General features: G+C 40.4%; 1 long non-coding RNA gene across 1 annotated transcript; it reads left to right on the top strand.

Moving 5' to 3' along the window:
- Positions 1–4,134: 4,134 nt before the first annotated feature.
- Positions 4,135–7,828, top strand: LOC129643931 (uncharacterized). The gene is made up of 3 exons (XR_008710606.1): positions 4,135–4,400; positions 4,968–5,102; positions 5,634–7,828. It is a non-coding gene; the product is annotated as an uncharacterized LOC129643931 (long non-coding RNA).
- The last annotated feature ends 18,591 nt before the right edge of the window (positions 7,829–26,419 follow it).

Here is a 26,419-nt window from a genome sequence, read left to right as displayed (position 1 = left end):
GCTTTTCAGTATGCTATCTAGGTTGGTCATAACTTTTCTTCCAAGGAGTAAGCGTCTTTTAATTTCATACTGTAGTCACCATCTGCAGTGATTTTGGAGCCCCAAAAAATAAAGTAATGATCAAAAATCTCCAAGCCAGGCTTCAGCAATACTTGAACTGTGAACTTCAAGATGTTCAAGCTGGTTTTAGAAAAGGCAGAGGAACCAGAGATCAAATTGCCAACATCCGCTGGATCATGGAAAAAGCAATAGAGTTCCAGAAAAACATCTATTTCTGCTTTATTGACTATGCCAAAGCCTTTGACTGTGTGGATCACAATAAACTGTGGAAAATTCTTAAAGAGATGGGAATACCAGACCACCTGACCTGCCTCTTGAGAAATTTGTATGCAGGTCAGGAAGCAACAGTTAGAACTGGACATGGAACAACAGATTGGTTCTGAATAGAAAAAGGCATACGTCAAGGCTGTATATTGTCACCCTGCTTATTTAACTTCTATGCAGAGTACATCATGAGAAACGCTGGGCTGGAAGAAGCACAAGCTGGAATCAAGATTGCCAGGTGAAATGTCAGTAACCTCAGATATGCAGATGACACCACCCTTATGGCAGAAAGTGAAGAGGAACTAAATATCCTCTTGATGAAAGTGAAAGAGGAGAGTGAAAAAGTTGGCTTAAAACTTAACATTCAGAAAACGAAGATCATGGCATCTGGTCCCATCACTTCAGGGGAAATAGATGGGAAACAGTGAACTAAGCCTGTAGCCATTCCTAGATCCAAATCTTAAATGAAATGATTGATTGCCTTGAATTAACAAGATCAAATTTCTGTAAGCATCAGGAGTGGGGTTGATAAATGGAGAAGAATTTTATAAAATTTCATACTGTATAGTGCTATATGCACTATTATAGTCAATAAAATATCAAATCTACTTCACATGTTTAACAAAGAAGTATTTATATAGTGGAAACAGTCTATTTGTATTAAATTCTGCCTATGCTATTGACATAGGAAATTAGCTTTTCAAAGGAGCACTGATTAAAGTATTTCAAATGTTCACTTAATATGATTTTGATTAAAACATCTATAAGATAAATTCGTATTGTATAGCTGGTCAGTTGCTGGAGTTCAGTGAAAGAACAACAGTCCTAGTGATAACCAGATGAAAAGCAGTAAGGCATAAAGAAGAAGGGAGGGAGGTCAGGCAAGAAAGAGAATAAAAGTAGTGAAGGAAAGTGAAAATAAGAAAAGTAGTAAACCTTATTTTGCAGGTACCTCATAGCTGCTAAGGCAACCAGGACTTGAAGATCCGAGAGCCCTGAGAGAAGGAAGCACAACTTTCTGTGCATAACTTTTATCTTCAGGGACTGTGCTGAATTTTGGGTAAAGCTCAAATTAGAAAATTCAAGATAGAAGGTTACACTTTAAAGATAGAAAAGCCCAGGGAACTTTGAGAACATTCTCAGTGATAGAATAAAAATTTGGACTTTACAGACATCAGGGAACAGGCTTGAGGGAACAAGACCCAGAGAGAAGAGAGGAACCCTTCCTCAACAGGTTTCTCCCCACAAAGTGTTAGCTGATTTCTTAAGATGCTCAGGGTCGGAGGCTAAACAAAAAGTCAATGAAAACCAGAGCAAAATTTTTGCAGTCTCACATTGCTAAGAGGATAAACACTGGAGTTCAGGAAGAGGGACTCTACTAAACATGCAAAATTCCCACTTGGGACCAATGAAGACTTAAACTTTGTCATGCCAAGAAAATGAAGGGTCTGAAATTTTACTTCACAAGTTTGCCTGCTACAATTTCACAGATACTAGCAAAGCACATGAGACTACTGGGGCAAAGGCAAATAATTATTTTCAGCACAGCAGGCAACACATCTGCACTGTTTCTTACTAGCCTTCAAGCCCTTTGTTGGTGGTTTAGTAACTAAGTTGTGTATGACCCTTGTTACCCCACAGACTGTAGCCCTTCAGGCTCCTCTGTCCATGGGATTTTCCAGGCAAGAATACTGGAGTGGGTTGCCATTTCCTTCTCCAGGGGACCTTCCAGACCCAGGAATCGAATCCAGGTCTCCTGCATTGTAGGCAGATTCTTTCCACTTAACTTGCCCTTTACCTTTTACCTTGCCCTTTAGGGGGAAGGTAAAATTGGGTCTGGGAGGGTGCTGCACACATAGTGAGTTTGTGTTACAGGTTTTGTCCCTCTGGCGGGCAGGGCCATGTCAAGGGATGCATTTAATAGGAAACTGTGGTTTCAGGAAGACTTTGGCAGCCTGTCAACTGATGAGTGGGGCTGTGTTCCTTCCCTGTTCATTTTTTGGCCTGAGGTGTCTCAGCACAGGGACACACAGGCTGTTGGATAGGGCCAGATCTTAGTGAGAAAAAGATGGCCTTCAGGAGGGCTTATGTCCCTATTGTGAGTCGCAGCTGCCCCCTGCCTCTGCAGGCCCTCCAGTACCAGCAGGTATTGTCTGGCCCAGGCTCTTTGAGGTTACTGCTTTTCCCAGGATCCTGGTGTGTATGTGAGTGCCATCCTATAGTGGAATTCCTGTGATCAAACCCCACTGGCCTTCAAAGCCGGATGCCCGGGGACTTTCCCTCTTGTTACCCGACCCCCAGGATGGGAAGCCTGACAAAGGGGTCAGAACTCTTGCTTCTGTGGGAGAATCTCTGTGATATAATTATTTTCCAGTTTGTGGGTTGTTCACCCAGTGGTTATGGGATTTGATTTTACCATGATTACACCCTTCCTACCATCTATAGTGGTTTCTTCGTCTCTGGGTATAGGATATCTGTTTGGTAAATTCCGGCTTTTTTTTGTTGATGGTTGTTCAGCAGTTAGTTGTGATTTTGGTGTTTTCATCGGAGGAAGTGAGCTCACATTCTTATACTTCATTATACTGTTTCTAGAGAAAAGTCAGATACAGATTATTTTACTACCTTTGTCTTTAACCTCCCTACTAGCTTTGTGTATGGATGATTTTCTACCTTTACTGTACGTCTGCCTTTACCAATGACCTTTTTTAATTTCAGCTTTTAAAGTTTGTCTGATTCTAGCTGTGGCCTTTTCTTTTTTTCCCCTAGAGAAGTTCCTTTTTTTAATTTGTAGTAAAGCTTTTTTGGTGTTGCTGAATTCTTTTAGTGTGTGCTTTGTCTGTAAAACTTTAAATTCAACTGTCAAATCTGAATAAGACCCTTGAAGGGAGAGTATTCTTAGTTGTAATTTTGTCCCTTTCATTACTTTAAATATATCATGTGACTCCCTTCATGTAGAGTTTCTGGTGATGAATCAACTGATAAAATCATAGGAGTTATCTTGTATGCAACTTGTTGCTTTTCCCTTACTGCTTTTGATATTCTCTCTTTAATTTTTGTCATTTTCATTATAATATGTCTTAGTGTATTCTTTGGGTTAATCCTGTGTGGGAATCTCTGTACTTCCTTGACTTGGAAGTGTCAACTACCAATTGGCACTTAACAAGAGCATCGCCAATGACTGAACAACAAAGGCATTTGCCATCTGCCTCTACAGAGATTGAACCCCATGCTGCTATAACTGTTGACCTTCAACAACCCCTGAGGGAGTTCAGGGTGGAGTGAGGCACTCTGTGCTCCAGGGAATCTGGTGGGACAAGTCTTTAGATAGTTGGATATTTTTAGGAACGGATTTTATGATCTCAATCCTTGCATCTCCTCATATCTAGTGAAGCACTAAATCCCTTCATGGTGACATCAGTTCCTCATGACTAACAAAAAACCTTTTGTAAAATGAGTGCTTCATGGTATTGGACTCCACCTTCACCAAAACCTTATATACTGATTTTCCCCAACTCCCACTTTGGAACAGTCTCTCAGAGCTATCTGAGATGCTGCCTCCCGGGCTGCAGCCCTCATTTTGCCCCAAATAAAACTTAACTCACAACTCTCAAGTTGTATATCTTTCTTTAGTCGACAGAAGGCTGTTTCCTTCCCCAGGGTAGGGGAGTTTTCAGCTATTATGTCTTCAAATATTTTCTCAGGTCCTTTCTTTCTTCTCATTCTGAGACTCCTATAATGCAAATATTAATAAACATGATTGTGTTTCAGAGGTCTCTTAAACTGTCCTTGTTTTTTTTTTTTTTTTTCTTTTTTCTGTTCAGTAACAGTGATTTACACTATTCTGTCTTCCAGCTCACTGATACAGAAGAATGAATCATTTAGTCTATACAGTGTACTTCTAATTCCTTCTAGTATATTTTTCATTTCAATTATTGTATTCTTTTATCTTTGCTCTGTTGCTTTTTTATTTTCCAACTTTTTGTTAACAACTCTGAAGTTCTTGCTCTTGGTGTCTATTAGTCCTCTCCCAACTTCTTGGATCATCTTTATGATCATGACTCTTAACTCTTTCATAGGTAAGCTCCCTATCTACACTGCTGGGGCTTTCATCTTGTTCCTTTGTCTGGAACATGTTCCTAGGCCACCTCATTCTGTCTATGTTGTTATTTGTACTTTTATGTATGTGGTAGGTTAGTTACATTTTATTAACCTTGGAGAAATGCCTTCTGTAGGTGATGGCTCATGCATCCCAGCAGTGTCTCTTCTTGTCATCCAAATCGTATGTTTCAGGGATTCCCCCTAAGTGGGTTGCATGGGTCCTCTGTTGTGTTGGGGTGACTGGTCTAGTAGGCTTGGTCAGACCCTAACCTGGTTGGTTGTTAGGCCCTGCCTTGGTGGTTGCTGCTGGCTGCTCTTTAGTGGTGCCTGGTCATGAAGTGATTAGCTGCAGACCCCTAGGATGCTCTGGGGCTAGAGCTGGCACATTGGTGGATAGAGTCAGGGTCTCAAAGATGCCAGGGCTGTTTCTTACCCACTGGCAGGCAAAGCTAAGTCCTAGGTTTAGGGCTTGAATTTCAAGCAGAACCAGTTCCTGGAGTCTGACTGCAAGACCTAGAGATTCCAAGCTTTTTTTTTCTTTTCAGATTTTCTGCAGTGGGAGTTGGTTCCTGATGCCTTTGGCTATGGAGTCCAGGGTGTTCTAAAGCTTCACTGGCCTGTTATTGGACAAGTTCAGGACCTGATGATTCCAAGGAAGCATCTGGCTATGTTTGGAGGCTGTAAGATCATGGTTTTCTTGCATCTGGTGTCTTCCCCCCGGTAGGGGGGACTGTTACTGTGGCTAAGTGCAGGTTTCCTGGAGGAAAGGAAACCTGCCCACTAGTGGTTAGAGCTGAGTCTTGGCCCACTGGTGGGCAGGGCCATGCCAAGAGGTGGCTGTGGGCTCACGAAGTTTTTAAGCAGCCTGTCTGCTGATGGGTGGGCTGTGTTCCCTCCAAGTTAGTTGTTTAGCCTGTGGCCTCCCAGTACTGGTGTCTCCTGGCTATTGGGGTGGGAGAACAGGTTTTGGTGCTAATGACCTAGAGGAAGGATCCCACTTTGGCAGCTTACAGCAGCAATGCCACAAGGTAGAATGTTCCCAAATATGGCTGCCACAAGGGTCTATATCCCCAGGGTGAGCAACAGCTGCCCCCTTACTCAATGGTAGACTCTCCAAGAGCAGCAGGTAGGTCTGATCCAATCTACTATCAAGTTTCTGCCTTTGCCCTAAGCCCTGATGAACGTGAGATTTTATGTGTATTCTTTAACAGTGACGGAGAAGGCAATGGCACCCCACTCCAGTGCTCTTGCCTGGAAAATCCCGTGGATGGAGGAGCCTGGCAGGCTGCAGTCCATGGGGTTGCTAAGAGTCGGACACGACTGAGCAACTTCACTTTCAATTTTCACTTTCATGCATTGGAGAAGGAAATGGCAATCCACACCAGTGTTCTTGCCTGGAGAATCCCAGGGACAGGGGAGCCTGGCGGGCTGCCATCTATGGGGTTGCACAGAGTTGAACACAACTGAAGCGACTTAGCAGCAACAAGCAGATTTAACAATGAAGACTATTACCTCCAGTCCAGTGCAGCTTCCAACGTTAAGCCCTGCTGGCCTTCAAAGACATGTGTTCTGGGGGCTCATCTTCCTGATGCAGGACTCCTGGGCTGGGGAGACTGATGTGGCTGTATCTTTCAACTGGGCCTATTATATACTGCCAAATATGTATGGATGCGAGAGGTGGACTGTGAAGAAAGTTGAATGCAGAAGAATTGATGCTCTTGAACTGTGGTGTTGGAGAAGACTCTTGAGAGTCCCTTGGACTGCAAGGAGATCCAACCAGTCCATTCTGAAGGAGATCAGCCCTGGGTGTTCTTTGGAAGGAATGATGCTAAAGCTGAAACTCCAGTACTTTGGCCACCTCATGCGAAGAGTTGACTCATTGGAAAAGACTCTGATGCTGGGAGGGATTGAGGGCAGGAGGAAAAGGGGATGACAGAGGATGAGATGACTGGATGACATCACCGATTCAATGGATGTGAGTTTGAATGAACTCCGAGAGATGGTGATGGACAGGGAGGACTGGCGTGCTGCAATTCAGGGGGTCGCCAAGAGTCGGACACTACTGAGCAACTGAACTGAAGTGAACTGAACTGAAATAAAACTCAAGATCATCAACCTGTAACTGGGAGATCTGAGAACTAGGAAAGACTCACCAAAATTTGTCTGGACTCTCCAAGGAGGTGGATGGACATAAGAGGCCTCTGATGGTACCAGGCTCCAAATCCTCATAGATTTTAGGAAAAGGAGAGAAGTCAGATCTGGACCTCTTCACATTCACCAAAAATGTTGACTTAAAAAATAAAAGCACAACTTAAGAGTTAAGAGTTATGTTTTATTTAGCAAACTTGCTGATGACTTCACCTAGGAAGACAGCTTCTCAGATAACTCTGAGGGACTGTCCCAAAGTGATAATGGAGGAACCAGGCTATATAGGAGTTTTGCAATGAAAACTAGGTAGTGGAACATTGAAAGACTCCTGTCAATTAAAGACAACCAAATAGCTAAAGTTAATGAATTTAGTGCTTTTCTATGTATGGGAAGATGCAAGAGTCTGGGCTCGGTGAAGTCACTCATTTGATATGCACCCCATCTAAGGCCAGTATCCTGTTTTTCTTCATTCTGAGTCCTCTCAGGGTGAACAATCAGGGGAGGCTACAGTGACTGAAGGCTTGATGATCACGCATCCTTTGTTTACTGATATGGAGAATAGTCTGTGTTCACACTTCCAACTTGAAAGAGTTTTCACATACAAGCATGCACACAAAGCCATGGACTGGGGGAGTGTATTATAGTTAGAAAGCCCAATTAAATTGTTTCACATGTTCCCTTTCATTGAATAATCATTATATAAAGAAGTTTTATTTGCTTTGCGTTGAATTATTGATTACCAGTCAGTACATTTTCCCTAATTTTTTTTTCATATTATAGGCTCAGCAGTAGTACTATATATGTCATTGTAGATGAGTTGCTATGTTTATAGACTTCAAATATGGTATTAGTTTCCCTAGATTTGCTTATTAGAAATATTTAAACATAATTTCATATTTTAGAATTAACTGCAACAAAGTAAAGAGTTTCGTTAATTGCTACTTGCATATTAATGATACCTATTTTAATGTGACATTATGTATTTGCAGGTAATTTTGCCTTAAAACTAATAGTCAATTAATAGCTAATATGCTAACAATTTTGGTTTATTAATATTGCATGGTTATGAAAATATGTGTGGTTTAATAAACATAAACACTTTACTAAAATTTATAAAGATTTGAATATCAAAATGACCAATGTTCCTATATCCCAAGATTAAAATTACTGCCCTTTGGTTGCTGAATGTGTAATGGGAATAAAAACTAGATTTTTTTATTATTGCATCCTATCCTATCAATTTTCTAATGTCCTTCATTAATATTTATTACGTTTTAGGCTACACTGATCTGATGCATTTGGGTGAAACTTGAAAAATCCTGGCAAGAAATCTGTCATAAAGAAAATAAGCCATACAAAAAACAATTACAAAAATTACCATAATTTTAATTTATTACCCATGAAACTACAGGCTGTTTTTTCCTTGAAAGACTAGCACAATGGCTCTGACTAGATTACTCTTCCTATGAAAAAATAAAGTTTGACAATATGGAACCTAACATTGTTGATTATGTTTATAGAAATGTTACTTACCTCACAAGAACAAAAATCAAATCTAAAGTCTGTCTTACTAAACATATTAATATCTCCATATAAATTTAAGGAAAATTCTTCACATGACCCTTCATGCTACATTATTATAATTATTACAGCTTTTTAAACCCTATTTCCTCACAAAGTTCCTTGTGTTACACTATACCCAAATTGTGATTTCAAAAAAAGAGCCATGCTTTATTACTTTTTCTTTTGCATGTGATATCCTTCTTTGCTTCTTCTAAACTTATTTCTCCTCAGCCTACATGTTACAGATTAAACACTGTCTCCTCCAGGAAGCCACTCATGCTACCATTAGGCAGTTAGAGGTGCCATCCCATGGCCTCAGACAAGCTTTGGGGATAAAGATACCCCATCATTTCAAGGGTTTGCTCCCTCTCATTCCAGTTAAACTGTGGAAGTCTCAGGTAAAGAACCCATGTTCAAATGTTATTTTTTAAGATTCTCTTTACTGCCTTGCTTAAGGCCTGACATTCTGCATTATTTTTAACAAATGATATGGAAAGTTAAAGTGAAACAGTGTAGCAATTCAAACTTTTAAATTTTTTAGTTAGTTTAAGTTGAAGGAAAAACAAAGTTTATGTAAAACTTAAAACTAATTATGGGGCTTCACTGGTGGCTCAGTGGTAAAGAATCTGCCTGCCAATGCAGGAGACACAGGTTCGATCTCTGATCTGGAAAGATCCCACATACCACAGAGCAACTAAGCCCTTGGGCCACAACTACTGAGCCTGTGCTCTAGAGCCTAAGAACTTCAACTGCTGAGCCCGCATGCCATGCTCCTCGACAAGAGAAGCTACACAATGAGAAGCCCTCACACCACAACTAGAGAGTAGACCCTGCTTGCCACAACTAGAGAAAAAGCCCGCATTCAGCAATGAAGACCCAGCAGGGCCAAACATAGATAAAATTATACAAATTAAAAATATATTTAAAAAGCTAATTACAGTTGAAAGTAAAATTAAGTTTGAGGGTCACAAAAAGAGAATTCTGAAAGCTGATTATGAAAAATATCTTAAATGTTTTATAGGATAAGAAAATTGAAGATAAAATTTCCAAGAGAACATTTCAATACTTATATACATTGGCTCAATTCATATAATGACTCAATGAAGTTACAATATTATATAATGATTTTGATTCATAGTATAATCTAATTTTATAGTAAAGTCAATTTATAAAATTGAAAATAACATTTAGAGATGTGATCGCTATAGTAATGATTGTGGAGGTGAAAGCTCATATTATTCTATATAAATTAAAAATACAGATACTATGCTTAAGGTAATATACAGTCTGTCTGGGTTAGTGTTCTGTATTTGACAATGTTTAAGGAAGTGGTTTCCTTATCTGTCAGTGTATCACCATAACATAAGAGATCATAAAACTATGAGCCATTTTTAAACTGAAAATTTCAGATTTATGTCTCAAAGCAACTACCACAAAATTCAGAACCTCTAGAAAATAAGTAAAATAATGCATATATTTAGTTATGTGATACAGAAGTCTAGATTTGGATCTCATTTTGGGACCACAGATCAAAAGATAAGTCTCTTCCCAGTAGCATTCCTCTTGTCTCTGGCAAAACCCATTAATAATTCTTAGAAAATAAAAATAGAATCTGGTAATAAAGTAAAATCTAAATGTTTCTCTTCATCCTTGTACTTTGTTTAGTTTCACTTGCTTATAGGGTTCAGCCTGAGGAAGCCTTGCACCCAGTACTTCAGACTAGAGTTCCCAGTGCAAAGCAGCTGCACTCAATATCTCAGCTCAGTGGTCCATATGCAGAAGTACCATATATGACACAATTCAGGATAGTGGTGGCAGGCCATGTGAATAGGTGCTGCGCCTGGCAGCACTCTGCCTCTTTGTCTTCCTCCCAGTAGAGTAGACCTGTCAAGGACAGTGTGTAATCTAGAACACAAGCTCATACCAAGGTTTCTTTGCTTCTGAACCAAACTTGGTCTTGTTTTACAGCCTCAAACGATCCCGGGCAGGAGGGTCTTTATTGGGGACCAATGCAGGAAATTCAGAAATAATATTTCAGCATCAAAGGTGGGACAGACAGTGGCCTTTGTGCCTGCAGCCATCCACTAGGTTCCAGGTTCACCCTGGCTTCAGTGGGAGGAGACAGCAGAAGCTTTGGGAAGTTCAAGTTTGGATGACTAACTGTTCTATGAGTTCACACTGATGTGGCAGAATGGCAACAACCTTCAGCTAAATTTAGAGAGACTCTGCCCAGCAACCCAACATGTGGTTGTGGTGCAGACACAGTATAGCCCCTAGAGTGATATGGACTGTGCTGCCTTGAGGGGATCACAATGTTGAGGATCAAAGACTAAAACTTGCATGTATCTGCCCACTGCCTCTTATAGTGCCAGACACCCAGGAACAATGGGGACCTGTGGGTGACAGGGAGTCATGGTAGTCTTCCTACTGTCTCCCAGTATTGCTGTCCTCTTGACCCCTGTACAAGGACAATAGTGGCTGCACCAGGGTTTTTCTTTTCCCTGCTTGTCCACCTCCAGAGGTCAAGAGTAGCATCCTCCAATCATCACTTTCAGCTTGATAAAGGAAAGTGGCCAACCCAGTGAGCCAAGAGGTAATATCAGAAAAAGCCCCATGTAATAAGTACTGCCTGTCCAAACAGAACAAGGAACTTTGACCTGAGTTCAGAAAAAGGCACTAGGTATGCCAAAATGACTATTGTCAGTGACCCCCTGCCATGTGGATATTGGATAGCAAAGCAAGGAAACTAGGACCCAAGCAGTGCCAGTGTGCCAAATGTAAACAGAAGGAGTACAATGAGAAAATGCTCTCACTGCCCCCATAAGCGGGATAGAAATGGCAGATCCTGGCCATTATCCTCAAAGCAGATCCTCCAAATAAATGAAGACTTAGGGGTCAGGGGGTTCCTAAGCTGGCACTCCAACTGACCTCTCAGGAGCCATGGCTAACAATGGACATAGGTGGAAAGCCTGTCAAATTCTTAGTCAACACCAGTGACACTTAGTTCTGGACACCAAATCAGGCAAATTTGGTCACAATATTCGTAAAATTAAGGAGGTATCATGGAAGGCTGAAAAACATTTACAGTGATACAAGCTTGTATCAAGAAATAAGAAAAATCTCAAACAACCTAAACTTACTCCTAAAGCAACAAGAGAAAAAAAAGAAAAATTCAAAGTTAGTAGAAGGCAAGAAATTGTGATGATCAGAGCAGAAATAAATGAAGACAAAGAAAACAACAGAAAAGATCAATGAAGCTACAAGCTGGTCCTGTAAAAAGATAAACAAAATTGATAAACCTTCAGCAAGGTACATGAAGAAAAAAGGGAGAGGGCACATATCAATAAAATTAGAAATGAAAAAGGAGAAGTTACAACAGACATCATAGAAACAAGCCTCATGAGAGACTATTATAAAAAAAATTATGTGCCAACAAAATGGACAACCTAGAAGAAATGAACAAATCGTTAAGAAGGTGTAATCTCACAAGACTGAAGCTGGAAAAAATAGAAAATATGAAGAAAACAATGAAAAATACTGAAATTGATTCTGATTAAAAAACTCACAGCAAATGAAAGTCTAGAACCAGATGGCATTACAGGTTTGAATGTTTAAATTCTATTAAACATTTAGAAGAGATTTTAACATATATATTTCCAAAACTATTCTAAAAATCTGTAGAGGCAGGAACACTTCCAAGCTAATTTTATGAGGCCACCATTAGCCTGATATCAAAGATACCACACAAAAAAGAAAACTACAGGACAATATCACTTAAGAACACAAACATAAAAATGTGCAACAGAATACTAGCAAACAAATCCAATGATACATTAAAAGGACAATCCACCATAATCAAGTGGGATTTATCCCAGGAATGAAAGGAGCTTTCAATATTTGCAAATCAATCAATGTGATATACTACATTAATAAACTGAAGACTAAAAATTATATGAATATTTCAATAGATGAAGAAAAAGCTTTGGATAAATTTCAACATCCATTTATGATAAAAAGTTTCTAGAAAGTTGGCACAGAGGGAACATACCTCAATGTAATAAAGGCCATATATGACAAACCCACAGCTAACATCATAGTCAAAGGTGAAAATGTGAAAACATTCCCTCTAAGATCAGGAACAAGGCAAGGATGTCCATTATTGTCACTTTTATATACAATATAGTTTTGGAAGTCCTAGTCACAATAATCAGATAAGAAAAAGAAATGAAAGGAATCCAAATTGAAAAAGAAGTATTAAAACTGCCATTGCTTGCAGATGACAGTATACTATTCATATAAAATCCTAAACACATTACCAGAAAACTGCTAGGCCTGATCAACACATTTTGTAAAGTTGCAAGATGTAAAATTAATACAAAGAAATAACTTGCATTTGCATTCAACAACAATTCACTGCAGTCCTGTCCAACTCTTTGCAACCCTATGGACTGTAGCCCACCAGGCTCCTCTGTCCATGAGATTCTCCAGGCAAGAATATGGGAATGGGCTGCCATGCCCTCCTCCAAGGGATCTTCCCAAGCCAGAGATTGAACATGCATGTAAGTCTCTTACACTGCCTGAATTGGCAGGTGGGTTCTTTACCACTAGCACCACCTGGAAAGCCCAAAGAAAAATTTAACAATCTCATTTATCATCATATTAAAAAAGGGTAAAATACCTAGGCATAAATCTACTTAAGGAAGCAAAAGATTTGTACTCTGAAAACTTTGAGACTGCTGAAAGAAATATATGACAGAAACATATGGAAAGATATATGATTTTCTTTGATTTGACAATATTGTCAAAATGACCATAGTGCCTGAGGGACTCTAGAGTCAATGCAATCTTTATCAAATTGCCAATGGCACTTTTCACAGCCCTGGAACAAAAAAATTGAAAATTTTATGGTGACACAAAAGACCCCAAATAGCCAAAACAATCATTGAGAAGGAAAACTGGAGCTGGAGGAATCATGCTTCCTGACTTCAGACTATACTACAAAGTAACAATCATCAAAACAGTATGTTACACATACAAAACCAGAAATATAGATCAAAACACTACAGTACTTGCACAAAAATAGAAATATAGAAAAAAGACTAGGATAGAAAACAAAGACATACAATTATGCCCATGTGTTCAATTAATGCATGACAAAGAAATCAAGACTATACAAATGGAGTGCCGGGAGCCAGCATGGGAGTTCCCATCCATGACAAAGGTCATGCGCAGAGGCCTGATATGCAAAGGCAAGTCAGGACTCGAGGCCCCCCCCCCCCCCAGACCTGCCTGAGCATCTACCCCAAAACCAGAATCTGTCTGTTTTACTATTTTATGGCTTTCACCAACTCCTCTGACATTAATGGGGGGCTATCCCTGACCACCTTTCTCTGAAGGAAATCAACTTAGAGCTCTAGTTAATTAGCCTCCTGGGCATAATAGGAGTGTTTCAATCCAAACCCCTCAGACAGCTTTCTAACTTGCCTGACAGGTTTACCCGGACTCCTACAGCTACACATACGATTGTTTATAGCCTCCCAAACATGAGAGACATGGGAAGCTTAAGATATTCAAATAATATAGAACCTCTCGATGAGTTAGAAATTGTTAGAATATAACCAGTAGGAGATTTTGTTGTTGAGCCAATGCTTGCTGCCAAGTTTCCACATCCCCTATATTGTGTCCTTAGGAGTATATTAATTAATATAGTTGGTATATAGAAAAAATAGGTAGTGGCCTTGGTGATAACAATTTTAAACCCTTAAGGTAATAAATTCGTTCCCTTGTTGCAAACCCACTCTGCACCTCTGCCCTATAGGAATGCAACTTTATCTAACACCTTCAGAGGATGGCACCAAACTTTAAAATAATTACTCTTAGAGAAAATAAGTCTTATGGTTGACAAACCTTTACCAGAGTCATAAAATGTTAATAGGCCTTCTGGCCAGAAGATGATGTAAATCACCTAAACCATTTGTATACGATAAGTTTGCAGAAAAGAAAGCCTGGTCTCGATAAAGATCTAAGACTGCTGACTTTGCATGATTTCACACCCCCTATTATCCTCTGTGCACAACTTAAGGTATATAAGCTCCCTTTGAAAATAAAGCTATGAGCCTTGCTCATCAGGCTTGGTCTCCCTGTGTTGTTCTTTCTTGCTTCCATTTCTCTACTTTTCTCCTCTGTTCTTCCTTCAGGATGACTGACTTGGAGTGGGGGGGAGGAGGGGGGGCTCTCTGAGACCACTTACTTGCCTGGGCTTCTAAGACCCACTCAAGATGGTGCCTAAGGTGGGGCACCTTCCGCGATTTGAGAGGGCGCCTGCAGCCTCTGTGGTCAGAGCAAACCTGGTGTCACAGGTTTTATTGTCTCTACCATAAACCAGTCAGATCAAGCCTCTTTCTCTCCCCTTTTGCTATCCTTTCGCCTAAGCCGTCCTCCTGAGGGAATCCCTGGATCCAACCGGGGCTGGACCCCGGGAATGGAGAAAAGACAGTTTCTCCAATAAGTCATCTTCAGAAATCTGGACAGCTCCATGTAAAAGAATGTATTTAAATGTTATCTAACAACACACACACAAAAATAAACACAAATTTGATTAAATACTTAAATGTAAGATATTATAAACGTCTGGTATTATAAAATTCCTAGAGGAAATCTTATGCAGAACACCCTGACATAAATCACTGCAATATCTTTTTTGAACCATCTCCTAAAATAATGGAAATAAAAATAAACAAATGGTAGCTCATTGAACTTAAAACTTTTTGCACATCAATGGAAACCATAATAAAAATGAAAAGACAACCTACAAAATGGGAGAAAATATTTGCCAATGATGTGAATAACATGGAATTAATCTCCAAAAAAGTATAAATAACTCAGTAAGCACAGTATCAAAACACAAAGAACCAAAAACCCAATCAAAAAATGAACAGAAGATCAAAATAGACGTTTCTCCAAAAAGACATACAGATGGTCAAAAGGCACAAAAAGATGCTCAACATCACTAATTATTCAGTTCATTTCAGTCACTCAGTTGTGTTAGACTTTTTGCAACCCTATGGATTGCAGTACGCCAGGCCTCCCTGTCCATAACCAACTACCGGAGCCTACTCAAATTAATGTCCATCACATTGGATGCTATCCAACCATCGCATCCTCTGCCACTGCCTTCTCTTTTTGCCTTCAAACTTTCCCAGCATCAGGGTCTTTTCAAATAAGTCAGTTCTTCGCATCAGGTGGCCAAAGTATTGGGGTTTCAGCTTCAACATCAGTCCTGACATTCAGGACTGATTTCTTTTCGGATGGACTGATTGGCTCTCTTTGCAGTCCAAGGGACTCTCAAGAGTCTTCTCCAACACCACAGTTCAAAAACATCAATTCTTCTGTGCTCAGCTTTCTTTAGAGTACAACTCGCACATCCATATATGACTACTGGAAAAACAAGGGCTTTGACTAGATGGACTTTTGTTGGCAAAGTAATGTCTCTGCTTTTAAACATGCTGTCTAGGTTGGTCATAGCTTTTATTCCAAGGAGCAAGCTTCTTTTAATTTCATGACTGCAGTCACCATCTGCGGTGATTTCAGAGTCCAAAAAAATAAAGTCTGTCACTGTTTCCCTATCTATTTCATATGAAGTGATGGGACCAGATGTCATGATCTTAGTTTTCTGAATGTTGAATTTTAAGCCAACTTTTTCACTCTCCACTTTCACTTTCATCAAGAGGCTCTTTTGTTCCTCTTGGCTTTCTGCCGTAAGGCTGGTGTCATCTGCATATCTGAGGTTATTGATATTTCTTCTGACAATCTTGATTCCAGCTTATGCTTCATCCACCCCAGCATTTGTCATGATGTACACTGCATATAAGTTAAATAGGCAGGGTGACAATATACAGCCTTTGATGTACTCCTTTTCTGATTTGGAACCAGTCTGTTGTTCCATGTACAGTTCTAACTGTTGCTTCTTAACCTGCATACAAATTTCTCAGGAGGCAAGTCAGGTCATCTGGTATTCCCATCTTTTTAAGAATTTTCCAGAGTTTGTTGTGATCCACACAGTCAAAGGCTTGCTGCTGCTGAATCACTTCAGTCGTGTCTGACTCTGTGTGACCCCATAGACGGCAGCCCACCAGGCTCCCCCGTCCCTGAGATTCTCCAGGCAAGAACACTGGAGTGGGTTGCCTTTTCCTTCTCCAATGTATGAAAGTGAAAAGCGAAAGTGAAGTCACTCAGTCATGTCCGACCCTCAGCGACCCCATGGAGTGCAGCCTACCAGGCTCCTTCATCCATGGGATTTTCCAGGCAAGAGTACTGGAGTGGGATGCCATTGCCTTCTCCATCAAAGGCTTAGGCGTAGTCCATAAAGCAGAAATAGATGTTTTTCTGGAACTCTCTTCATTTTCCAATGATCCAGCAGACATTGACAATTTGATCTCTGGTTCCTCTGCCTTTTTTAAATCCTGCTTGAATATCTGGATATTCACAGTTCATGTACTGTTGAAGCCTGGCTTGGAGAAATTTGAGCATCACTTTGTTAGCTTGTGAGATGAGTGTAATTGTGTGGTTGTTTGAATATTCTTTGGCATTGCCATTTTGTCGTATTGGAATGAAAACTAACTTTTTCCAGTCCTGTGACCACTGCTTCATTTTACAGATTTGCTGGCATATTGAGTGAAGCACTTTCACAGCATCATCTTTTAGGATTTGAAATAGCTCAACTGGAATCCCATAACCTCCACTATCTTTGTTCATAGTGATGCTTCCTAAGCCCCACTTGAGTTCACATTCCAGGATGTCTGGCTCTAGGTGAGTGATCACACCATCATGGTTATCTGGGTCATGAAGATCTTTTTGGTATAGTTCTTCTGTGCATTATTGCCACCTCTTCTGAATATCTTCTACTTCTGTTAGGTCTATACCATCTCTGTCCTTTATTGTGTTCATCTTTGCATGAAATTTTCCCTTCATATCTCTAATTTTCTTGAAGAGATCTCTATTCTTTCCCATTCTATTATTTTCCTCTGTTTCATTGCACTGATTACTGAGGAAGGCTTTCTTATCTCTCATTGCTATTCTTTGGTATTCTGCACTCAAATGGGTATATCTTTCCTTTTCTCCTTTGCCTTTAGCTTTCCTTCTTTCAAAGCTATTTGAAAGGCCTTGCCAGGCAGCCAATTTGCCTTTTTGCATTTCCTTTTCTTGGGAATGGTATTGGTCACTGCCTCCTGTACATTGTCTTGAACCTCAGTCCATAGTTCTTCAGGCACTCTGTCTATCAGTTCTAATCCCTTGAATCTATTTGTACTTCCACTTAATTATTGTAAGTGATTTGATTTAGGTCATACCCAAATGGTCTGTTGATTTTCCCTACCTTCTTCATTTTTAGTCTGAATTTGGCAATAAGGTGTTCATGATCTGAGCCACAATCAGATCCTGGTCTTATTTTTGCTGACTGTATAGAGCTTTTACATCTCTGGCTGCAAAGAATATAATTATTAGAGAAATGCAAATCAAAACTACAATGAAGAATCACCTCATACTGGTAGAATGGCTATTATCAAGAATTCTATAAATAATGAGTGCTAGAGAGGGTGTGGAGCAAAAGGAACTCTCCTATACTATTGGTGGTAATGTAAATCATTACAGCCATTATGGAAAATAGTATTCTGGTTACTAAAAATTAGCTATCATATGATCCAGCAATTCCACTCCTGAGTATATGTTCAAGGCAGCACTGTTTGCAATAGCCTGGACATGAAAGTAAACTAAATGACCATCAACAGAGGAATGTATAAAAAGATGTGACATGGATATACAGTGGGATATTGTGTGTGTGTTAGTCCCTTAGTTATGTCCAACTCTGAGACCCCATGAACTGTATGTAGCCTGCCAGGCTCCCCTGTACACAGAATTCTTCAGGAAAGAAAGAATACTAGAATGGGTTGCCATTCAATTCTCCAGGGGATCTTCCTGACCCAGGGATTGAATCCAGGTCTCCTGCATTGAAGGCAGATTCTTTACCATCTGAGCCACCAGGGAAGCCCATACAGTGAAATATTACTCAGCCATAAAAAAGAATAAAGAATGCCATTTTGTGCTAACATAGATGGACCTAGAAATTGTCATATTAAGTGAAATAAATCAGAGAAAGACAAATCAGATGATACTGCATATATGTGCAATCTTAAAAAAAATGGTAAAATTAACTCATCTACAAAACAAAAACAGTTTGTGGTAGGAAACAAACCTATACATATACAATATAGTGCAAGTCAGATAGAGAAAGGCAAATATATTATATTGTTTATATCAGGAATCTAAAAACAAAGATACAAATGAACTCATTTACAAAACAGAAATATTCTCATCAGATCAGATCAGATCAGTTGCTCAGTCGGGTCGGACTCTTTGCAACCCCATGAATCCCAGCACGCCAGGCCTCCCTGTCTACCACCAACTCCCGGAGTTCACTGAGACTCACGTCTATTGAGTCAGTGATGCCATCCAGCCATCTCATCCTCTGTCGTCCCCTTCTCCACTTGCCCACAATCCCTCCCAGCATCAGTCTTTTCCAATGAGTCAACTCTTCACATGAGGCGGCCAAAGTACTGGAGTTTCAGCTTTAGCATCATTCCTTCCAAAGAAATCCCAGGGCTGATCTCCTTCAGAATGGACTGGTTGGATCTCCTTGCAGTCTAAGGGACTCTCAAGAGTCTTCTCCAACACCCCAGTTCAAAAGCATCAATTCTTGGGCGCTCAGCCTTCTTCACAGTCCAACTCTCACATCCATACATGACCACAGGAAAAACCATAGCCTTGACTAGACGAACATTTGTTGGCAAAGTAATGTCTCTGCTTTTGAATATGCTATCTAGGTTGGTCATAACTTTCCTTCCAAGGAGTAAGCGTCTTTTAATTTCATGGCTGCAGTCACCATCTGCAGTGATTTTAGAGCCCCCAAAAATAAAGTTTGACACTGTTTCCCCGTCTATTTCCCATGAGGTGATGGGACCAGATGCCATGATCTTCGTTTTCTGAATGTTGAGCTTTAAGCCAACTTTTTCAGTCTTCACTTTCATCAAGAGAAGTTTTAGTTCCTCTTCACTTTCTGCCATAAGGGTGGTGTCATCTGCATGTCTGAGGTTATTGATATTTCTTCTGTCAATCTTGATTCCAGCTTGTGTTTCTTCCAGTCCAGCATTTCTCATGATGTACTCTGCATAGAAGTTAAATAAGCAGGGTGACAATATATAGCCTTGATGTATTCCTTTTCCTATTTGGAACCAGTCTGTTGTTCCATGTCCAGTTCTAACTGTTGCTTCCTGACCTGCATACACATTTCTCAAGAGGCAGATCAGGTGGTCTGGTATTCCCATCTCTTTCAGAATTTTCCACAGTTTATTGTGATCCACACAGTCAAAGGCTTTAGTATAGTCAATAAAGCAGAAATAGATGTTTTTCTGGAACTCTCTTACTTTTTTGATGATCCAGCGGATGTTGGCCATTTGATCTCTGGTTCCTCTGCCTTTTCTAAAACCAGCTTGAACATCTGGAAGTTCACGGTTCATGTATTGCTGAAGCCTGGCTTGGAGAATTTTGAGCATTACTTTACTAGAGGTTGAGATGAGTGCAATTGTGCAGTAGTTTGAGTTTTCTTTGGCATTGCCTTTCTTTGGGATTGGAATGAAAACTGACTTTTTCCAGTCCTGTGGCCACTGCTGAGTTTTCCCAATTTGCTGGCATATTGAGTTCAGCACTTTCAGAGCATCATCTTTCAGGATTTGGAATAGCTCAAATGGAATTCCATCACCTCCACTAGCTTTGTTCGTAGTGATGCTTTCTAAGGCCCACTTGACTTCACATTCCAGGATGTCGGGCTCTAGATAAGTGATCACACCATCGTGATTATCTGGGTCATGAAGATCTTTTTTGTACAGTTCTTCTGTGTATCCTTGCCACCTCTTCTTAATATCTTCTGCTTCTGTTAGGTCCATACCATTTCTGTCCTTTATAGAGCTCAGCTTTGTATGAAATGTTCCTTTGGTATCTCTGATTTTCTTGAAGAGATCTCTAGTCTTTCCCATTCTGTTGTTTTCCTCTATTTCTTTGCATTGGTCGCTGAAGAAGGCTTTCTCATGTCTTCTTGCTATTCTTTGGAACTCTGCATTCAGATGCTTATATCTTTCCTTTTCTCCTTTACTTTTCACTTCTCTTGTTTTCACAGCTATTTGTAAGGCCTCCCCAGACAGCCATTTTGTTTTTTTGCATTTCTTCTCCATGGGAATGTTCTTGATCCCTGTCTCTTGTACAATGTCACAAACCTCATTCCATAGTTCATCAGGCACTCTATCTATCAGATCTATGCCCTTAAATCTATTTCTCACTTCCACTGTATAATCATAAGGGATTTGATTTAGGTCATACCTGAATGGTCTAGTGGTTTTCCCTACTTTATTCAATTTAAGTCTGAATTTGGCAATAAGGAGTTCATGGTCTGAGCCACAGTCAGCTCCTGGTCTTGTTTTTCCTGACTGTATAGAGCTTCTCTATCTTTGGCTGCAAAGAATATAATCAATCTGATTTTGATGTTGACCATCTGGTGATGTCCATGTATAGAGTCTTCTCTTGTGTTGTTGGAAGAGGGTGTTTGTTATGACCAGTGCATTTTCTTGGCAAAACTCTATCAGTCTTTGCCCTGCTTCATTCCGTATTCCAAGGCCAAATTTGCCTGTTACTCCAGGTGTTTCTTGACTTCCTACTTTTGCATTCCATTACCCTATAATGAAAAGGACATCTTTTTTGGGTGTTAGTTCTAAAAGGTCTTTTACTTAGAGGAAAAAAAAAAAACAAACTTAGACTATGGTTACCAGTGGAATAGGGATAGATTGGGAATCTGGGATTGACATGTACACACTACTATGTTTAAAACTGTGAATCATAAGGACCTACTGTATAGCCCAGGGAGTTTCACTCAATATTCTTTAATAATCTAAATTGGAAAATAATTTGAAAAATAATAGATATGTGTGTATATATATGTGTGTGTGTGCATATATATAAATATAACTGCATCACTCTGCTGTATACCTGAAACTAACACAAATGGTTAATCAACTGTACTCCAATATAAAATAAAAAAAAATTAAGTGATACAAATGTACATATATACAAACAGAAATAGACCCACAGATACATTAATGAAAAAGAAAGAGGGTGGGAGGAGGGATAAATTAGACATTTGGGATTAAGATATACATACTGCTATGTATAAAATAAGTAACCAATAAGGACCTACTGTATATCATAGAGAACTATACTCAATATTTTGTAATAATCTATAAGAGAAAAATAATGAAACTTGTATATGTTTATATAAAAATCACTTTGCTATACATCTGAAGCTGACAAAACAATGTAAATCAACTATACTTCAATTTAAAAAAATAAAATTAATGAAAATAAATAAAATATGTAGGGTGAAACTTTGTAAAGGATTACTTCTGTATTCCATGAGACCCAGGGTCACAAGAAATTTTTGCTTTTCAGTGGCAGGACTCAAACATGCAACACAAACATTACTGTTCGACAGTCCTGCCCAAAGAAATAAAAATTTCTTCTACAATCTTTAGCTAAAAACTTTAGCTGAAAACCTAAATGATCTGTATCTGGAGGAGGAATGCCTGCTCCTGTGTGTAGAGGACATTCTTGATCACCAGCACTAAGGAAGCCTCTGGTAAAAATTCCATAGCCAATCTGAACCACCTAGCTGCTAAAGAACATGAGGTAGCCAAGAAAAATCTCATATATCACAAACTCCAAAACATTGTCTGATAGCTAGGCCTGTATATGAAAATTTGAAAGGATGATGAGCCTTTGAATGTAGTTTAGAATGTGAAGGGGCCTTTCAAGAATTTAAAAAGCAATTCAGGCTCTATCCTGACCCTTCCATATTTAGCTACATTCATTAGAGAAGGGGAATTATTCTTTGGGTACAGCTCAAAAGCTAGAACCCCTTACTCAGTGGTTGCTCATTTCTGTATACAATTAGACAAAGTCCTAAGGGACGGTCACCTTACTATGGGAAAGAACAGTCACTGAAACCTTGCTAAAGGAAGCCAAAAATTTGTTTTGTCAGCCAATCGCTATATGGACTCCACACCAGGTTCAGGCTTTGGTAAATTCTAAGGGAACAGAATGGGTATGCCCCGGAAGGTCAATTCTATTTTAGGCTATGTTTTTAGACAATGAACTGGTTACCACATATATCTGTCACACACCAAACCTTGCCACTCTGCTACCAACAGAAATGGGGTCCCTGCTGCATGATTGTATAGAAACCATGTAAAAGTGAGTGAAAGTGTTAGTCACTCAGTCACATCCTACTCTTATAACCCACGGACTGTAGCCCTCAGGCTCCTCTGTCCATGGAATGCTCCAGGCAAAAATACTGGAGTGGGTAGCCTTTTCCTTCTCCAGGGGATCTTCCTGGCCAAGGGAATGAATCTGGGTCTCCTGAATTGACAGGTGAATTCTTTACTGTCCGAGCTACCAGGGAAGCCCTGTATAAAAACTATGCTGCTGCTGCTGCTGCTAAGTCGCTTCAGTCCTGTCTGGCTCTGTGAGACCCCATAGACGGCAGCCCACCAGGCTCCCCCATCCCTGGGATTCTCCAGGCAAGAATACTGGAGTGGGTTGCCAGTTCCTTCTCCAATGCATGAAAGTGAAAAGTGAAAGTGAAGTCGCTCAGTCGTGTCTGACTCCTAGCGACCCCGTGGACTGCAGCCCACCAGGCTTCTCTGTCCATGGGATTTTCCAAGCAAGAGTACTGGAGTGGGTTGCCATAGCCTTCTCCGATGAAAATCATAGATAGGATCTACTCCATTCACATCAACTCAGGAAAGGGAGCCTTTCCCAAATGCTGAAGAGGAATGGTTCACTGATGGAGGCAGCTTTATGAGACAGGAAAAAAGACTGGTAAGATAGGCAATATCCTCTCAGATGGAAGTCACAGAAGCAAGACTATCTTAAGGACTTCTACCCAGAAGCAGAGCTGACAGACCTCAGCTGTGCCTCAGAGCTTGCGGGGGGGAAGATCTTAAATATTCACACAGATACCTGGTATGCATATGACATCTTACAAATATTCAGGGCTATTGGAAGGGAAGATGTATGCTTTACTGTGAAAAATAAACAGGTGAAACATGGTTTAAGCATACTGAAGCTTAGAAGCAGTATAGCCTCCAAAAAAGGTAGCAGTGATCCACTGTAGGCAAAACCAAAAGGAGGATGCAAAGACAATAAAAGGAAACAACCAGGTGGACACAACTGTCAAAAGGGTGGCCCTGGAACCAGTAACTTGGCAACTACCTCTCATAAAGTCAGATCCATCCAATTATTCCTCAAACTACACAAAGAAAAACTCCAAAAGAAATTCAGGAGGTTATGGGTGACAATGAACAGTGGTAATAATTATTTCCCTAAACTTCAGCTTGTGAAGACATCAGGAAGGCTCATTTATAAATGGTTAGTTGAGGTCATGGTAATCCCTGGCATGAAACGCATAATCAGTCAGATACTGGAGACATGCCCCATCTGTACAATGAAAAACCCCAACACCAGACCCTTCAGAGGTCCTCAGATAGAACCTATTCAGACCAGAAGGACATATGTTGGAGAAGACTGGCAGATTGATTTCACTGTCATGACAAGATACAAGGCAATTTCAGGTATCTTTTGATTCTAGGAGACACATTTTCTGGGTGGATAGAAGCATTCCTGGCTAGAATTGAAATGGAATCTGAAGTGCTTCAGGTCAGTTCAGTTCAGTCGTGTACAACTCACTGTGACACCATGAAACATAGCACACCAGGCCTCCCTGTCCATAACCAACTACTGGAGTCCACACAAACCCATTTCCATTGAGTTGGTGATGCCATCCAATGATCTCATCCTCTGTCGTCCCCTTCTCCTCCTGCCCTCAGTCTTTCCCAGCATCAGGGTTTTTCCCAATGAGTCAGCTCTTTGCATCAGGTGGCCAAAGTATTGGAGTTTCAACTTCAACATCTGTCCTTCCAATGAACACCCAGAACTGATCTCCTTTAGGATGGACTGGTTGGATCTCCTCGCAGTCCAAGGGACTCTCAAGAGTCTTCTCCAACACCACAGTTCAAAAGCATCAATTCTTTGGTGCTTGCTGCTGCTGCTAAGTTGCTTCAGTTGTGTCCGACTCTGTGCGGCCCCATAGAGGGCAGCCCACCAGGCTCCCCCGTCCCTGAGATTCTCCAGGCAAGAACACTGGAGTGGGTTGCCATTTCCTTCTCCAATGCATGAAAGTGAAAAGTGAAAGTGAAGTCTCTCAGTTGTGTCCGACTCTTAGAGACCCTATGGACTGTAGCCCACCAGGCTCCTCCATCCATGGGATTTTCCAGGCAAGAGTACTGGAGTGGGATGCCATTGCCTTCTCCTCTTTGGTGCTTAGCTTTCTTTATAGTCCAACTCTCACATCCATACATGACCACTGGGAAAACCATAGCCTTGACTAGACGGACCTTTGTTGACAAAGTAATGTCTCTGCTTTTTAATATACTTACTGTCTAGGTTGGCCATAACTTTCCTCCCAAGGAGTATGTGTCTTTTAATTTCATGGCTGCAATCACCATCTGCAATGATTTTGGAGCCCAGAAAAATAAAGTTAGCCACTGTTTCCACTGTTTCCCCATCTATTTGCCATGAAGTGATGGAACCAGATGCCATGATCTTAGTTTTCTGAATGTTGAGTTTTAAGCCAACTTTTTCACTCTCCTCTTTCACTTCCATCAAGAGGCTCATTAGTCCTTCTTGGCTTTCTGCTGTAAGGGTGGTGTCATCTGCATACCTGAGGTTATTGATATTTCTCCCGGCAATCTTGATTCCAGCTTGTGTTTCTTCCAGTCCAACATTTCTCATGATGTACTCTGCATAGAAGTTAAATAAGCAGGGTGACAATATACAGCCTTGATGTATTCCTTTTCCTGTTTGGAACCAGTCTGTTGTTCCATGTCCAGTTCTAACTGTTGCTTCCTGACCTGCATACAGGTTTCCCCAGAGGCAGATCAAGTGGTCTGGTATTCCCATCTCTTTAAGAATTTTCCACAGTTTATTGTGATTCACACAGTGAAACGCTTTGGCATAGTCAATAAAGCATAAATAGATGTTTTACTGGAACTTTCTTGCTTTATTTCAATGATCCAGAGGATGCTGGCAATTTGATCTCTGGTTCCTATGCCTTTTCTAAAACCAGCTTGAACATTTGGAAGTTCAAGATTCACATATTGCTGAGGCCTGGCTTGGAGAATTTTAAGCATTACTAAAAGAAATAATTCTGAAGTTGGGTTTCCCAGAATCGTTACAAAGTAATAATGGTCCAGCATTTGTGTCACAAGTGACTCTTTACATAAAATGAATCTTGTACTCAGCCTAAAAATCTCAATATAGAGAAAGCCAACCAAACCATGGACTTCCCTAGTGGCTCAGATGGTAAAGAATCCACCCACAATGTGGGAGACCTGGGTTCAGTCTCTGGGTTGTGAATATCCTCTGGATGAGGGCATGGCAACGCACTCCAATATTCTTGCCTGGAGAATCCTGATGGACAGAGGAGCCTGGCAGGCTATAGTCCATGGGGTTGCCAAGATTTGTACATGACTGAGTGACTAAACACAGCACATCGATCAAAGCTTTAAATAAGCCTTAGCCAAACTATGTCAGAAAACTCAAGAAATGGGTTAAGTTGCTTCTGACTGCCCTGCTCGGCATACAGTTAGCCCTTAGCGATAAGATAAAGTTATGTGCATTTGAACTCACTTCATATACCCATTCCATAAGCCCAAGAGAAAGGACAATTTAACCCCCTAGAAATGGAACAACTCTTATATGCCTTTCAAGTAGGTGAAAGCTCTCATGGAATGTAATAAGCAGATGCTGCCTGTACCCACTGACCTGGGGTTACAGGCCTTCTAGCCAGGACACTGGGTGCTCTTAAAAGGCAGCCCGCCAGATCAGCTCACTCCTAATTGGAACAGACACCACTTAGTGAATGTAACCACCCATTTTGCTCTGAAGTTGAAGGAGGTAACTCTGTGGCTACCTCACACTTAAATGAAGAGGACCCGCATTTCCCAAGCTCCAGAGAGACAACCTGGGGCAACCGACCCCCCTTGATTACTTGTGTGAACCTCTCTCTGACCTGAAGCTTCCCTTCTGAAGAACAAAAGAGTGACAAGGGATATTCAGACCATGGCAATAA

Source organism: Bubalus kerabau, chromosome 2 (genome assembly GCF_029407905.1).
Source record: "Bubalus kerabau isolate K-KA32 ecotype Philippines breed swamp buffalo chromosome 2, PCC_UOA_SB_1v2, whole genome shotgun sequence".
Classification (NCBI taxonomy): domain Eukaryota; kingdom Metazoa; phylum Chordata; class Mammalia; order Artiodactyla; family Bovidae; genus Bubalus; species Bubalus kerabau.
Note: the sequence above shows the minus strand (reverse complement) of the source record. Positions and strands in the feature narration are given on the sequence as shown.